Source organism: Eubalaena glacialis, chromosome 13 (assembly GCF_028564815.1).
Source record: "Eubalaena glacialis isolate mEubGla1 chromosome 13, mEubGla1.1.hap2.+ XY, whole genome shotgun sequence".
Taxonomy (NCBI): domain Eukaryota; kingdom Metazoa; phylum Chordata; class Mammalia; order Artiodactyla; family Balaenidae; genus Eubalaena; species Eubalaena glacialis.
Genome location: NC_083728.1, coordinates 21,863,371 through 21,876,639, shown reverse-complemented (window position 1 = coordinate 21,876,639; position 13,269 = coordinate 21,863,371). Strand labels below are relative to the sequence as shown.

At 50.4% G+C, this 13,269-nt stretch overlaps 1 long non-coding RNA gene and 3 other non-coding genes across 8 annotated transcripts; all 4 read right to left on the bottom strand.

The window, feature by feature from the left end:
* Positions 1 to 5,774: 5,774 nt before the first annotated feature.
* Positions 5,775 to 12,812, bottom strand: LOC133103289 (uncharacterized). Of its 5 annotated transcripts, XR_009703245.1 has the most exons (7): positions 12,634 to 12,812; positions 10,601 to 10,848; positions 9,026 to 9,285; positions 7,784 to 7,936; positions 7,429 to 7,613; positions 6,220 to 6,319; positions 5,775 to 6,113 (listed from the first exon to the last, which is right to left on the bottom strand). It is a non-coding gene; the product is annotated as an uncharacterized LOC133103289 (long non-coding RNA). The 5 variants fall into 5 exon arrangements; XR_009703244.1 differs by lacking the exon at positions 10,601 to 10,848; XR_009703248.1 differs by lacking the exon at positions 10,601 to 10,848 and having other exon boundaries at positions 7,429 to 7,533.
* LOC133104614 (small nucleolar RNA SNORA71) lies at positions 8,324 to 8,455 on the bottom strand. Its single transcript, XR_009703672.1, has one exon. It is a non-coding gene; the product is annotated as a small nucleolar RNA SNORA71 (small nucleolar RNA).
* LOC133104610 (small nucleolar RNA SNORA71) lies at positions 10,027 to 10,160 on the bottom strand. Its single transcript, XR_009703667.1, has one exon. It is a non-coding gene; the product is annotated as a small nucleolar RNA SNORA71 (small nucleolar RNA).
* LOC133104612 (small nucleolar RNA SNORA71) lies at positions 11,293 to 11,426 on the bottom strand. Its single transcript, XR_009703670.1, has one exon. It is a non-coding gene; the product is annotated as a small nucleolar RNA SNORA71 (small nucleolar RNA).
* Positions 12,813 to 13,269: the final 457 nt, after the last annotated feature.

Here is a 13,269-nt window from a genome sequence, read left to right as displayed (position 1 = left end):
AGTGCCCAGGTGCACAATCCCTTCTCTAAAGCCCTTGGGACTGATGGGTATCAGAATTGGGAATTTTTGAGAGGTAATATGAGGCATGGCCCCTGTGTTATAAAACACTTCCAGCAGGACCTGGGGCAGCATTCTATAATCAAAACACATTTCATAATTTTGCAGCAAAATTTTAAAACGTTCACATAAAGTAGAATAAAAGAAAAACACTAAATAGTCCCATGACAGTTCAGGTCATGTTTGCCATAAAATAACTTGCAGGCCCTTATGGGGAATGAAGTTCAGAGATTTGGGATTTGGGGATTGTGAGTAAGGAGCTGTTTATTGTGTCATGGTGATGGTCATTGTCAACCTCTGTTTTTTAAATGGGATGACAGGTTGATGTTTCCAGAGTGGGGAGTCAGATGTTCTTCCCTTGGATTTCTGTTTTTATTCATGTCTTACTTGATTCCTTTGCTCTGGCCCCTCCTCTGCTCCAGATGAATTTGATGGAATCCATCCACAATTACTATGCGCTCCACATCATATACCCCTCTCTCGATGGTAAGAATAGCTGCTACTGACTGCCCCATGCAAAAGCTGAATTCTACCCTTTCTGTAGGATTCATGGTTCGTTCATTCATTCATTCATTCCTTCATTCCTTCAGCAGGGTGAGCGTCTCTTCTGTGGTGGCTGGGGGACTGGCAATGCATGATCCTTGCCCTCATGGAGTTCACACTTTGTTGGGAAGGAAGACATGTAAATGACAACACAGTTAGATAAATGCCACAGCGGAAGGAAATTGTGGGGACTCAAGGGCTGCAGGAGCTAGGAGGAGGCACTGAACCTGACTTAGAGGTCAGTCTAGACTTGCAGGAGGTGAGGGCTATGTTGACTCCCAAAGCACAGCAGTTAGGCCAAGGGAGGAGGAGCATTCGGGTGGCACCGTGGAGAGCACCTGGAGTTAGCATATTTGGGTCCTGGTCAGGTTAGGTCACTGACTTGCTGGGTGACCTTGATGGAAGGAGGGCTTGGGACACTCGCTGCTTGTGAACCTAGTGGGTTCCTCTGATGCCAGGGCCTTCTCCAACTGGCCTCACCATCTGCTTTTTATGACCAAGAGATAAGAGCAGCGAAACTGGCTGGGAAAAGAGAAAGTGGGGGAGATGGTGGTCCTTGGGGATGAGTCCTTGGATATAAACACTGCATGTCCCAGCCCAGGCCTCTTTGGATGGTGGATGAAAGAGGGCTCTCGAAGGGGCCAATAGAAGCTCAAGAGTCTGTCACATCTATCCACCCCTGAAGAGGCCTGTGTCTCTATGTGCCCTGCATCCAGTAGCCTGCCACCTGTCAAAGTAGCCCGCTCTCTCATTGGCCAGCTGGGAATGCAACGTTCTGCATCTATATCTGCAAATATATTGAAATAAGGTATATAAACTGCTCAGGGCAATTCTTGGCTCACACTAAGCTAGATCGATAAATTATAGTTATCATCATCCATTCTTAATTATGAAAAATTCCTTAATATACTAGGAGTAGGATGACACTTTTTAATTAAAAAAAAAATCTATCTTAAACCATCAACCAATGTCATTCTTCTGGTGAAATCATAGAAGTGTTCTGTTTTTATCTTGGAAGGCCTAGGGAATTAGCCAGGGACGTCTGATGACCTTGGCCAGGAAAACCCGAGGTACCTAAGAGTAAAGACGTGAGATTTTTGGCAAGGATGGTGAAAGATAATGAACCAACGCCAAATAGTATCCTGGAATGCTTGGTTAGTTAGCAAAGAAAGTTACGATTTTTCCTGCAGATTACTGTATCCAATCTACTGCTCTAATCATGGGCTGTTTGAAAAAAACTTATAAAAACTTTCCAGTCTCCTTGGCCCCTCCTTCTCTGTTTCTGCATCTTTTGGCAGCAATAGGCTCCCCAGTTTCTCATGGGTTTTCCTGACCAAGGTCATTGGACAACCCTGCCTACTTTCCTGGATTTTCAGGGTAGAAACATGTCCCCTCCAACCACAAAGGCCCACTTCACACACCACACACACCACACACACCACACACACACACACACACACACTTCTCCCACTGGCAGGAGGCATGCCTGCTGTTTTATTTGTAATGTCAGCAGACATGTAGGCAGATTGACAAACAAGGCTGAGTCTCTGAGAACGGATCGTTGTCTGGGAGCTGGGAGTGACGGCTGACACACACTTATTTAAACGGTTCAGCTGGTCCCCTTGCCTTCTGGACTCCTGGGTTAGCTAGGCCAGCACCACAAGCGGGCAAGTCTTCCTGAAGAAGTACAACACCTGCTGGGCCTCATGCCAGGGCTGGGCCCATCATAGGATACCTTAATAAGAAGCATCATACCTGACAAGCTTAGAAAAAGAATCGATGATGCTTTGGATTATAGTTGACAGACATCCAGCTTGACTGGGTTTATGCAGAAAATAGACTTGATCAGAAAGTTCTTGTAAGCAAAAGCCAACATTGGTGGGAAGATTTTAAAGGCCTGACCAATGATGTTTCTCATGCATGTCCTGTCTACAACCAAATTCTGACAAAACTACAGTCTGAAGCCAGAGCCTCAGGGTCCCTTCAGCCTCCTCCAAATGGACTGCATTCAATTGTCCCTTAACAATGGGACATATGTTTTGGTCATTATATGTCTATTCAAGAAAGGATCAAAAATTCCTCTTGTGAGAAAGTCACAGCTTTAACAGTGACCAAAAAAGTTTATGTTGCAACAGGCGAATAAATCTGACTTTATTGTTCCCTTGTGGTCTTTATCAGATGGGTTTTATCAGACTATTCAAGTTTTCTTTCTCCTTGAGGCAATTTTTTTGGATGTTTCCTAGAAATGTGCTCATTTTGTCAAAGTTTAATTTTTTTTTTTGGCCGCGCCATGCAGCTTGCGGGATCTTAGTTCCCTGACCAAGGAAGGATTGAACCCCGGACCTCAGCGGTGAAAGTGCCAAGTCCTAACCACTGGACCGCCAGGGAATTCCCAAAGTTTAAATTTTTATAGGCGAAAAGTAATCTCTATTTTTTTTAATCCCAGTTCTGTCCTATGTCCTTTTCCCTTCCTGAAATTATTTTTCTTCATCAGTTTCATGACTTTTCAAAGAACCAACTCTTAGCCATGTTGATCGTTGTTGTATTTTTGCCTTCTGCTTTAGTTTCTGCTCTAATTTTTGTTCTCATTACTTCTATTTTTTATTACTTATTAATAAAAATTATTCAGCCTTTCTTCTAATATAAGCACGTGAGGCATAAACTTCTGAATTACTTTAGCTACATCTCACAAGTACTGGTATGTAGAAATTTCCATTATCATTCAGTTTTAAGTATTTTCTAATTCCCCTATGGTTTCATCTTTGACGAGTTATTTTTAAACGTTTTGAATTTTCCAAATATATGGATTTTTCCAAACCCATTTTTGTTGTTATTGTCCTTAATTATATTGTAGTATGATACAAATGTAATCTGTATAACTGATTCTTTGGTATTTGTGACTTGTTTTGTAACCTGGAACATAAAAAGTATTTGTAAATGTAGGTGCTTGAGAAAAGCACATATCCTCTAATTTGGGGGTATATGTTTATAGATATTTATTAATCATTGCATTATACATATCTTAAGTTGTAAAAGGAGGGGAACTATTTTTGCTTTCCTGGAAACTTCAGCATTACAGGCTATACCCTGAAAGCCTCAAGGCCGAAAAAAGACAAAAAAAACTTGAAGAGGAAACTTCAATAAATAATAATAGCTATCAGTTATTGAACACTTTCTGAAGCCACACCTTACACAGGCTTCCACATACAAGTCTGTTTAATCCTTACCTCACCATATTCCTGTGGAGGTGTGGTTCTCATTTCACAAGGGGAAACGGAGGTCAGGTGATGGAAACTCACATTATGTCACCCTGCTGGGTTAGACCCCAGGTCGGTGACTCGGAAGCCAGTGCTCTCACACCCCCTCCAGGCTGATGCCCCCGATTTACCCAACCCCCCCACTCATAATCACAGGAATGCAGCGCCAGGCACAGCAGCCCTCTTTGGGCTCCTCAAATGACAGCCTTTCTGTAAAGGTGTCCCAGCAACTCCTTTCACGGAATTCAACTCCTTATTTTCTAGACTGGTGCTGTCTAAACTTCCTGCAGTGATGGGAATATTCTATGTATCTGCACTGTCCAACCCCGCAGCTACTTGTGGCTACTGAGCACTTGAAATGTGGCTGATAAAACTGAAGACCTGAATTTTAAAAGTTTTATTTAAATCCATTAAAATAGCCACAGGTGTCTGGTGGCTTGCCATAATGGACAGCAGTTCTAAACAAGCTCTAGGAGGCACCCCGTTTTGTTTAAAGCTGCATCCCCAATACCTACAGTGCCCAGCAGTGCGTGTCCTGTAACATTTGGTGTGGGGAGACATTATCTATATATTTATTGGTGACCCCTTTTAGGGCACAAACTGTCTTACTCACCATTGTACCCCTATGTCTAGTATGATGTCTGGTTAATCTCCCACCAGCTGCTCCAGTGAGGCCTAGTTTCCCAGCCAAGGTTTGTGCCTTACTGACCTTAAGCCTGGTTCCTGGGTCACCTTGGACGAATGCTCTCCTCAGATCTCCTCAGGTCCTACAGACCTGGGATGGCTCCTGCTTCACACACTGCGGTAGAACAGGGCAGGCATGATGACCAGGGCCCGGTGTCCCCAGGAACACTTGTCAAGGACTGGCCTGTGTCCTGCTGCTGCTGCACGGCAGCAAACGTCACGCTCAGTCACAGCTATCTCCAGTGGACCCAGACTCCTTCTCTTCGCATCTTTCCAGGCAGCTACAACCAGCTGAATAAAGGTGGCAAACAGAAGTCAGAGGATAGTCCTGGGAGTGAGACAGAAAAAGGACTTCCCGCTTCTGGATGCCTCTACCAGGAACTAGCTAGCGGGGCAGAACATTTCAGCCATGAAGAATGGCTAGCAGGGCAGAACATTTCAGCCATGAAGAATGCCTGCCCCTGCACAGACCTTCAGGGTGTCAAAGCCACCAGGCAGGCCTGACAGCCTGAATCCTGCCTCAGCTCAGCCAAGGTGGTTTCAATTCCAAATGCAGAAACTGGACAATTAAGTCCAGCCTTTCATCACAGCCTTTGGGACATACTTCCTCATGCAGACTCCTCCATCTATAAAATGGAGATTAAAAAGTTCACATACATGTCCTCAGTGCAACTGTTGATTTTACCCCAATTATCTCCAAAAGGCTGAGTCCGCCAATGGCAGCTCCACGTTCACCATTCTCACCTTTACTCAGTAACCTGTCCTCTCAAGTTGACACCATGTATTTTACACCCAGATAAGTTGACCAACTTGTTCCAGTTTGCCCAGGACTTTCCTGGTTTTGGCAATAAAATTCCCATGTCTGAGAAACCCCTCAATTCCAGGCAAACTAGGCCAGTTGGTCACACAAGCAGGTACGTACTCATGAGACAGGCACCCATAGCTTCCCCAATGCCATCAGCACCTGTCTCACTCCGGTCCCCATCACCCTTCCCAAGCCCTGGCCTGACTGTTCCTCGACGCCCTCAACTCTCACAGGTCCTAACCTGAGCCAACCACCAGCGTTTGTTCACCCCCGTCCTAACAGAACACCTCAAACAACAGCCCGTGTGCCAAGACTCAGGAGCAGGACGGAAAGGCTCAGAGTGAAAAGAGGATTTGGCCTGTGACCCACTTTCTCCCTGCCCAGCCTCGCTGGCACGTGGCTTGTTACTGACTTAAAACACAGGTGGGGTGGGTGCATACGGTTTATTGAATGGATGGGTGGAGAGAAAAGTGATGATGATGAGCAGCTGCCAACTCAAGAGAAAAACTCTTGGTCACTGAAGTCACGCAGGCATGGCAGAGGGACGGGGGCCGGCCTTCCCTGTCCACGGCGTCCAAGGGCACTGCTGTCGGGACTCAGAGCCAGCTGAAGGGGACCCCAAGCCCCCAGTCCCAGCGCTTTGCCCTGATTTCTCGTGCTGAGTGAACAGTTCTCCCATGACACTCCGAGCAGGCGGCGGGGAGCTCTTCATGTGTGGACTGCACTCTCCATTCTCTGCCCCGCTGGTGTCCACGAACAAAAGGAATCTACAAGAAAGGACAGGCGAGACCAACGGCTGGGAGTTCCCATTTGCATAAACTCAAACCAGCCAACCCTCTGGCGGTGGGTTCCCAGCCCCTGGCATTAACTCACCTTGGGGAGAAATACCAGCAATGCCAGATCCCAAGTCACCCCAAAGTCACTGACTCATGGCCTTGGGACTTCCTCAACGATCTCCAGATCTAATGCTGACCTAGGAGGGAGAAGAACCATACAAGCATTTAATTTCCAACACCATCTTCTCCCCAAGTAACATCACTGAGAGGGTCCCAATAGACTAGGCCCTACTAGGTATCACCAGAATAGGACTTCCCTGGTGGTCCAGAGGCTAAGACTCCATGCTCCCCAATGCAGAGGGCCCGGGTTCGATCCCTGGTCAGGGAACTAGATCCCACATGCCGCCAACTAAGACCCAGCACAGCCAAATAAATAAATATTAAAAACAAACAAAAAAAACTGACCTTAGATATCACCAGAATAGACGGGATAATAAAGGAAAACACCTCAAAGGTTCGGTTTTTAGAATAAACAATTTTCTTTCAAGCAGTTCCCGATCAAGGCACTGGCCAGATACACCAGAGTTCAGTCTGAGCTCACTGTCAGAGACTTTGACACCAAGTTCCCACTGCATCTTGATCAAAGGATGGACTACCGTCCTCAGCAGTTCTCCCACCACTGTCAGTACTTCTCTGCCCAGTCCGTCCCAAGGCCCCAGTAGCTGTCATCCTGTTCTGCAAAGACCCACTTAATATGCCCACCCAAGAAAGGCAAATGAAAGACAAACTTCCAGAAAGACTCATTAGGTACCCAGATGGGTGAAAATCAAGACTGCCAGGCCCATTTGAAGGATAAATGAGAAAATATCATTAACGCTTGAGGACACTACACAAGTGACCCCCAACTCAATGTGTGGGACTTTGCACCCAGAGGTTTAAAGTGCCAGGTCTGGGATGGGGGGGGAATGGGGGGAGATAAAGTCTTTTCAAAACGGTCACCATCAGCCATTAAATCCTCCAGGCTGGCTGAGGAGCCCCAGGACCAGGGACTAGGCTGTGGGACAGGACAAGCCTCTGATGCGAAGGGGCAGAGGGCAGGTTTGAAAGACAAGGGAAGTCTCAGATTTGTTAGACGGCTACCGAGGACCAGGTGGTTCACAAATACTAGTCTCACTACCTTCACGTCATCATGAGATGAGAACAAAAACATCTGGCAAAACAGGATCAAACAGAAGAAACTCGAATGTAGATGGAAGAAAAGGAGCCCTCAGGCCAAAAGTGGGGGGTGAGTGGGACCCGACCTCACCTGTTGTCTGGGAGCCAGACACGCCTCTTGGGAGCACCATGTTGCCCCTGCGGAGTCTACTAAGTGAAGGCGCCGGTGCAGGGTTGCGGCCTCCACCCAACACATCTGCAGTGCAGAAAGGCAGAAGGGCAGCCCCTGCTGACGGCTGACTACATGGCTGGGGACTCCTCCTGCCACACAACATCCTAACATGAACCAGAAAGCAAGCCTTGAGTCTACAGATACAGACTCACAGACCCACAGGCCTGGAATTTCTTCTCTAGTGAACACATGGGGTCACCCTTTTTAAAAGAAAACCCACAAAAGCACACATTAAAAGTGGGGGCTACAAAGAGTCAAGGCACTCTTCTCTCACCAGTGACTGACAAGAAAACTCCTCGGGCTTCTGGCAGACCGTGACGAATGGAACCTTCCTGAATGATTCAGAATTGGTGGAACCCCTCTTTGCTCCTACATCTGGCCCACCTTTATTTTTCTTTCTCCACATTTTCGACACTACTGGCGCCTCCTGGAGAAGCAATACACATTGTGCTCAAGAAACAGTAAAGGGAAAAAAACCAAAAAAAGAGTAAAGGAGCAAAGTCAACACACAAACAAGCATGTCGGTCATGGGCTGCCTTGAATAATGTATTATTATGGGTTGTCCTCCATTCCTGTTAAGTTCATAGAGCAGAACCCACGATTTACAGTTCTCCCATGTGCCCTTCAGCATTATCTGAACTTATTCCAGTGTGAAGTCCAAATACAAATGTATGGACTGGTTTCTGTCCGGAGGCTCCTTTACTTCAAAGACAAAGTGAACCTCCACAAGCCCGGGGCCCAGCCCGGTCACCATATCACATGTGGGCCGGCAAAGGCCCGTGCTCTGAAGGAAATTGCAGGACCAAAAAGCTAGTGTGTGAAAGCTCCAGGGTTTGGAAGGGACAACTGGGCCCTTCAAACACGGGGAAAGGTCTTTCAGCAACTCCTGTCCCTGCACTATCGATGACCAGGGCACGGGCAGCCCACGATCACTTTCGATGCAGGAGCAGAAAAGAACAGAAAGAGCCAGGAAGGACGGGAGGCTGGAGCCAGGGGCCTGGGTCAGGGAGAGCAGCCCAGCCCAGCCGAGTCCCAGCAGCTTCTGTCGTGTCCTGCCAAGACCCCACAAAACCTCCCTGCCAGGGGGAGTCAAGACACTTCCAGCATAAAAAACTGGAAATGCTTTTGGGCTGAAAAAGATCAGGATCATGTATGTGGTCATGGCACCACCATGAAAAATTTTTTAGAATTTTTGCTGCTATCCCAGCTTTGCTCTTCAGATGAAGATGTGGAGTCTGAGATGGGGTCACAGCGCTAGACAGGTTGAGAGGCGGGATTGGTCTCCATCACAACGGTACTTGCACTGACACCCCAGGGCTCGGAAGGGAGATGCCCCGGGGAGCCCTTCACCCAAGCAGGTTTCTACAGGGCCCTCCCCTAGGCATGTGGGGGACTGCGCCACAGCAGGATGCTACTGTCACCGCACTTCCCCTTACATGATCACCCAAGCCCCAGAAAACACGCACGTGACTTTACAAAAAACACAAAATTCCAGAGAAAGGTCCAAAAGCCTTACCTGGGGCCCCAGGGCCTAGCGCCTGGCTGACACGAAGATGACACCTCCTGTGGAGCCTCTGCGCACACAGACCCAGCTGCAAAGGAAAATCGGTGAACGGGCACTCACAGCAGGCCCTGGGGGACACACGGAACACTTGGCACAGCAGCTGGCAGTTTCTAGCACCCACGAAGGCAGGCTGTTACTGCAGGACCTGAACGGCCACACTACGGTATCAGGAACAAGGACGATTTGGCCCTAGGAAGGGGTCTGCAGGTCATCTGCGACAGGAATAACAGCCACGTTACCCTGTGTGCCAACTGTGAGCAATTTGCTGCTAACCAGCCTGCAGGCTGTGGCTGCCTGGCAATGACTAGAATGGACCAGGATGGGTAACAGGTCGGGGGAGGGCCCCGTGCCTGCTACGTAGTATAAGGGCGACTTATATATGCATCCTCAACTATACTGGGCTTTGTCCAGGTCGATCACTAGAAGATCACCCACAGCGGACCACGGGCCCTGCTCAAGACCAGGATTAAAGGCAGATTACAGTAAGTCTACCTTTCATTACAGAAACAACAATTCCAGTGGAGAAAAGGAGGCTGACCCGGCAGGCTGGCTTGCTGGAGGGCTTGGTTCCCTGACACTCTGCAATGGGAGGAGCCCTGTCACCTCACAACAGGTGGGTCATCTCCACCTCTTCGGGGTTTTTTTTTTGGTCCGGTGCTATGCATCAGGCACCAGACACACGCAAAACAAGGAGGCACTGCCCTCAAGATTACAGCATAAGGGGCACGATCAGCAAATCAACACTTTCTAGGTGCGATCAGTGCTGAGGGGCGGGGCTGAGGATGTGGGATGAGGAAGGGGTGCAATGGGGAATCAGAGAAAACTTCCGGAGGGAGCCCTCCACTGCCAGCCCGTGAACTGCTGAGGCAGGGCCCTGTTCAGGAAAAGGGGCACTCAGTGAGCACACAGCGCCAGGGACCAGGAAGCAACACAAATCAGTGGGAAGAAAGACATGTACGAAAGCTCCAGAGTTTGCAAGGGACAGGAGTGAACCCTCCAAACACGGGGAAAGGCTTTCAGCAATTCCTCTCCCTGCACTATCAATGACCAGGGCATGGGCAGCCCACGATCACTTTCGAATGCAGGGGCAGAAAAGGGCAGTGAGGGAGCTGAGAAGGGAGGCCACTGCCAGCATCCTGGGAAACGGCCTGGCCTAGGAACAGACCAGCAGACAGGTCACTGACCAGACATACAGCCTAAGATGACAGAACCACCCGATGATTCACCAGTCCCTGCCAAGAGGTGAAGAGAAGACTAACGGCAGAAATACTGAGAACTCTTAGGTACTGAAGGAATGTGTGTAAGTGGCACCAGGATTGAACCCCTCACAGAATAGCACTTGGCTGGTCACTGGATGTGAATCTCTGTCCTCTCAACATCACAGCAGCCTCCATCCAGGCTCTCAGGAGCAGAAGGGGGCCCAAGCCTCCACTGCACCCTCACTCTCTACACCTCAGCACCCAGCACCTCTGGCCTCACACCCTGCACACAACCCAAGTACTAGAGAACCGGCGGGACACCACTCACCCGGGACTCAGTCCCACTCTCCCTGACGACGCGTCTCATGCAACAAGAGCCACGTGACACTCCTGCAGGGGACAAGAAGCCGTCCAGGGATCTGCCCAGCTGGCAGGACACCATCATGCTCATCGACAGGAAAACACGGCGCGTGTGCTGGGGGGATTCGGGTCTCAGGCAATGAACGCACTACAGCCTGACTCCCTCCATCCTCAGACGGCCTCATGCTTGGTCACTGCTAGTCACTGAAGCCTGTCCTGCATGGAAGGGACAAGTATGGGTCCCCTGAACATGGGGAAAATCTTGCAACTTTTCCTCGGCCCATATTACCAATGACCAGGACACAGGCAGCCTGTAACCACTTCAACTCCAGAGGCAGAAAAGAACACAGGGCTGCTGAGACTGGAGACCAGGGTCAGAAGACCACAGCTGTGGCAAGACCCACTCCCACTCTCCTTTTTTAAAGCCTCAGAGAAACCAGCACTAAGCCAGGCAGAGGGCACTCAACAGACGCCAGGTGCCAGGAGACATCTAAAGAGGTGGTGGGGGGAGTTCCCTGGCGGTCCAGTGGTTAGGACTCCGTGCGCTTTCACTGCCATGGCCTTGGTTCAATCCCTGGTCGGGGAACTAAGATCCGGCAAGCCGTGCGGTGTGCAATAATACGTAAGTAAAATAATAAAAAGGCGGCGGGAGGAAGGCCGTGTGGGACAGCTCCAGAGTTTGGAAGGGACGGGAGTGAACCCTCCAAACACGGGGAAACGCTTTCAGCAACTCCTCTGCCGGCACTACCAGTGACCAGGGCACAGCCAGCCCACGATCACTTCCCAATGCAGGGGCAACAAAGGGCAGAAGAGCCAGGCAGAGGAGCCCATGTTAGCAGCCGGCTCTCCGCCCAGGCAGGGGAAAGCTGCCCAGCCAAGCCCGGGACCCCATCGCTATCCTCACTTCATGGAAAGACTCCATCTCCCCTCATCAACAGAGACCACAGGAAGACCAACTTCTCGTAAAAATGCCTCAAGTACTCATCCACCCACAAAATACCAACTAAGTACCTACTAACCACTTGCCAGGCACTGGGGGTTCAATGCCACAGACCAGGCCTCTGCCTTCCCGGACTGCTTACTGTTTCCCCCCGTGGAAGGAGAGGAAAGCTCAGGAGAATGAAGTAACTCACCCGAGGTTCCATGGCTAATGAGGGGCTGCGTCAGCACCTGAACTCAGGCCTTTCTGGCCCCCCAACCCAGCCCCAGCCTCCTGCACAAGGCTTTGCAAGACAGTTCCCAGACCCCCCCCTGAGCCCGGGGACCACCCCCTCTGCGGCGGGGCAGGAAGGCCACGGCCCCCAGTTCAAGGCCCTCAGGGACAGCTCAGCCCCTGGACACAGTGGGGCGCAGAGGCAGTGCGGCTCAGGGTCCTGCAGGAGAGGAGGGGGCGCTGGCAGAGGCAGGCGCAGCAAAGCCCTTCGAGGGAGGGTCTTCAGCAGCGCAGGGCCCGGCCAGGGAACGGGTGCGGAAGGGCTTCGGTGCGAAGCAGGGACAGGAAGCCAGACTCTGCCCCTCGGGGGCCCCGGGGCGCCCTCACTTTAAAGCTCAAACACCCGTTTGGAAAATGGAGGTTTCAACACTTTCCCTTAAAGCTTATTAAGGGGAAATGGGCTAACGGTCACCAGAGTATTTGGCCGGTAACCGACGAGCGGCTTTGGGGCATGAAACGCTGGAGTCGGAGGTGATGGGCAGTGAATCAGGGGCTCTGGCGCCCCTCGGGCCAGGTTCACACGGGCTCTGCACGACCCCCTGCGGGACCTCGGGCCCACGAGTCACCCGACCGGTCTCTCGACATCAGCGGGCACAAGTCTCCCCACGGGGCGGGTGAGGCTCTGAGACGGCGCCGGCCGGTGGCGCGGTGACCCGAGGCCTCTTTGTCGAAGACAGGAGGGCCGAGAAGTCGACATGCGGCGCTCCCCGCCCCCTCGGGCCTCAGTTTCCCCTTAGGATGGGGGGGCGGAGCAGACCACGTGCCCGGCGCTCCCCGCAGTAACGCACCCGGGGCGCCGTGAGAGATGGCGCGGGACAGAGGCGGAGACACAGCAGACAGTGCGGGAAGGTGCGGATGTCCGCGGATGCTGGGAGATGGCGTGGATCCAAGAGAAACAAAAACCACCAGAGCCGGGAACCTTCTCCACCCGCGCAGCGGCGGCGGAACTGCAGCAGAGGCCAGGCCTGCGGCCTAGAGCGGCGTCGCCGGGAGCGGATCCCTCGCTCGCGGTCCTGCAGCGACCTCCGGTGGAGCGGAGCCCGAGTTCTGCGTCGGGATGACTTGGTAATTTCCAGAAGCAGTCTGAAATTTTGAAAAAAACATTCCCTCACCTGTTTTGCTTTTCTCTGTGTTCTGTTTGTTGTCACTGATTTGTCATTAATTTGTAGGAATGGTGACTCTTCCACATGAGGAACTTTAATTAGCAAAAGCTCTTTTTTTTTTTTTAATATCCGAGTATAGTTGATTAATAATGTTGTGTTAGCTTCAGGTGTACAGCGGAGTGATTCAGTTATACAGATACATATATCTATTCTTTTTCAAATTCTTTTCCCATTTAGGTTATTACAGAGTACTGAGCAGAGTTACCCCTGCTATACAGTAGGTCCTTGTTGGTTATCCATTTTAAATATAGCAGTGTGTAC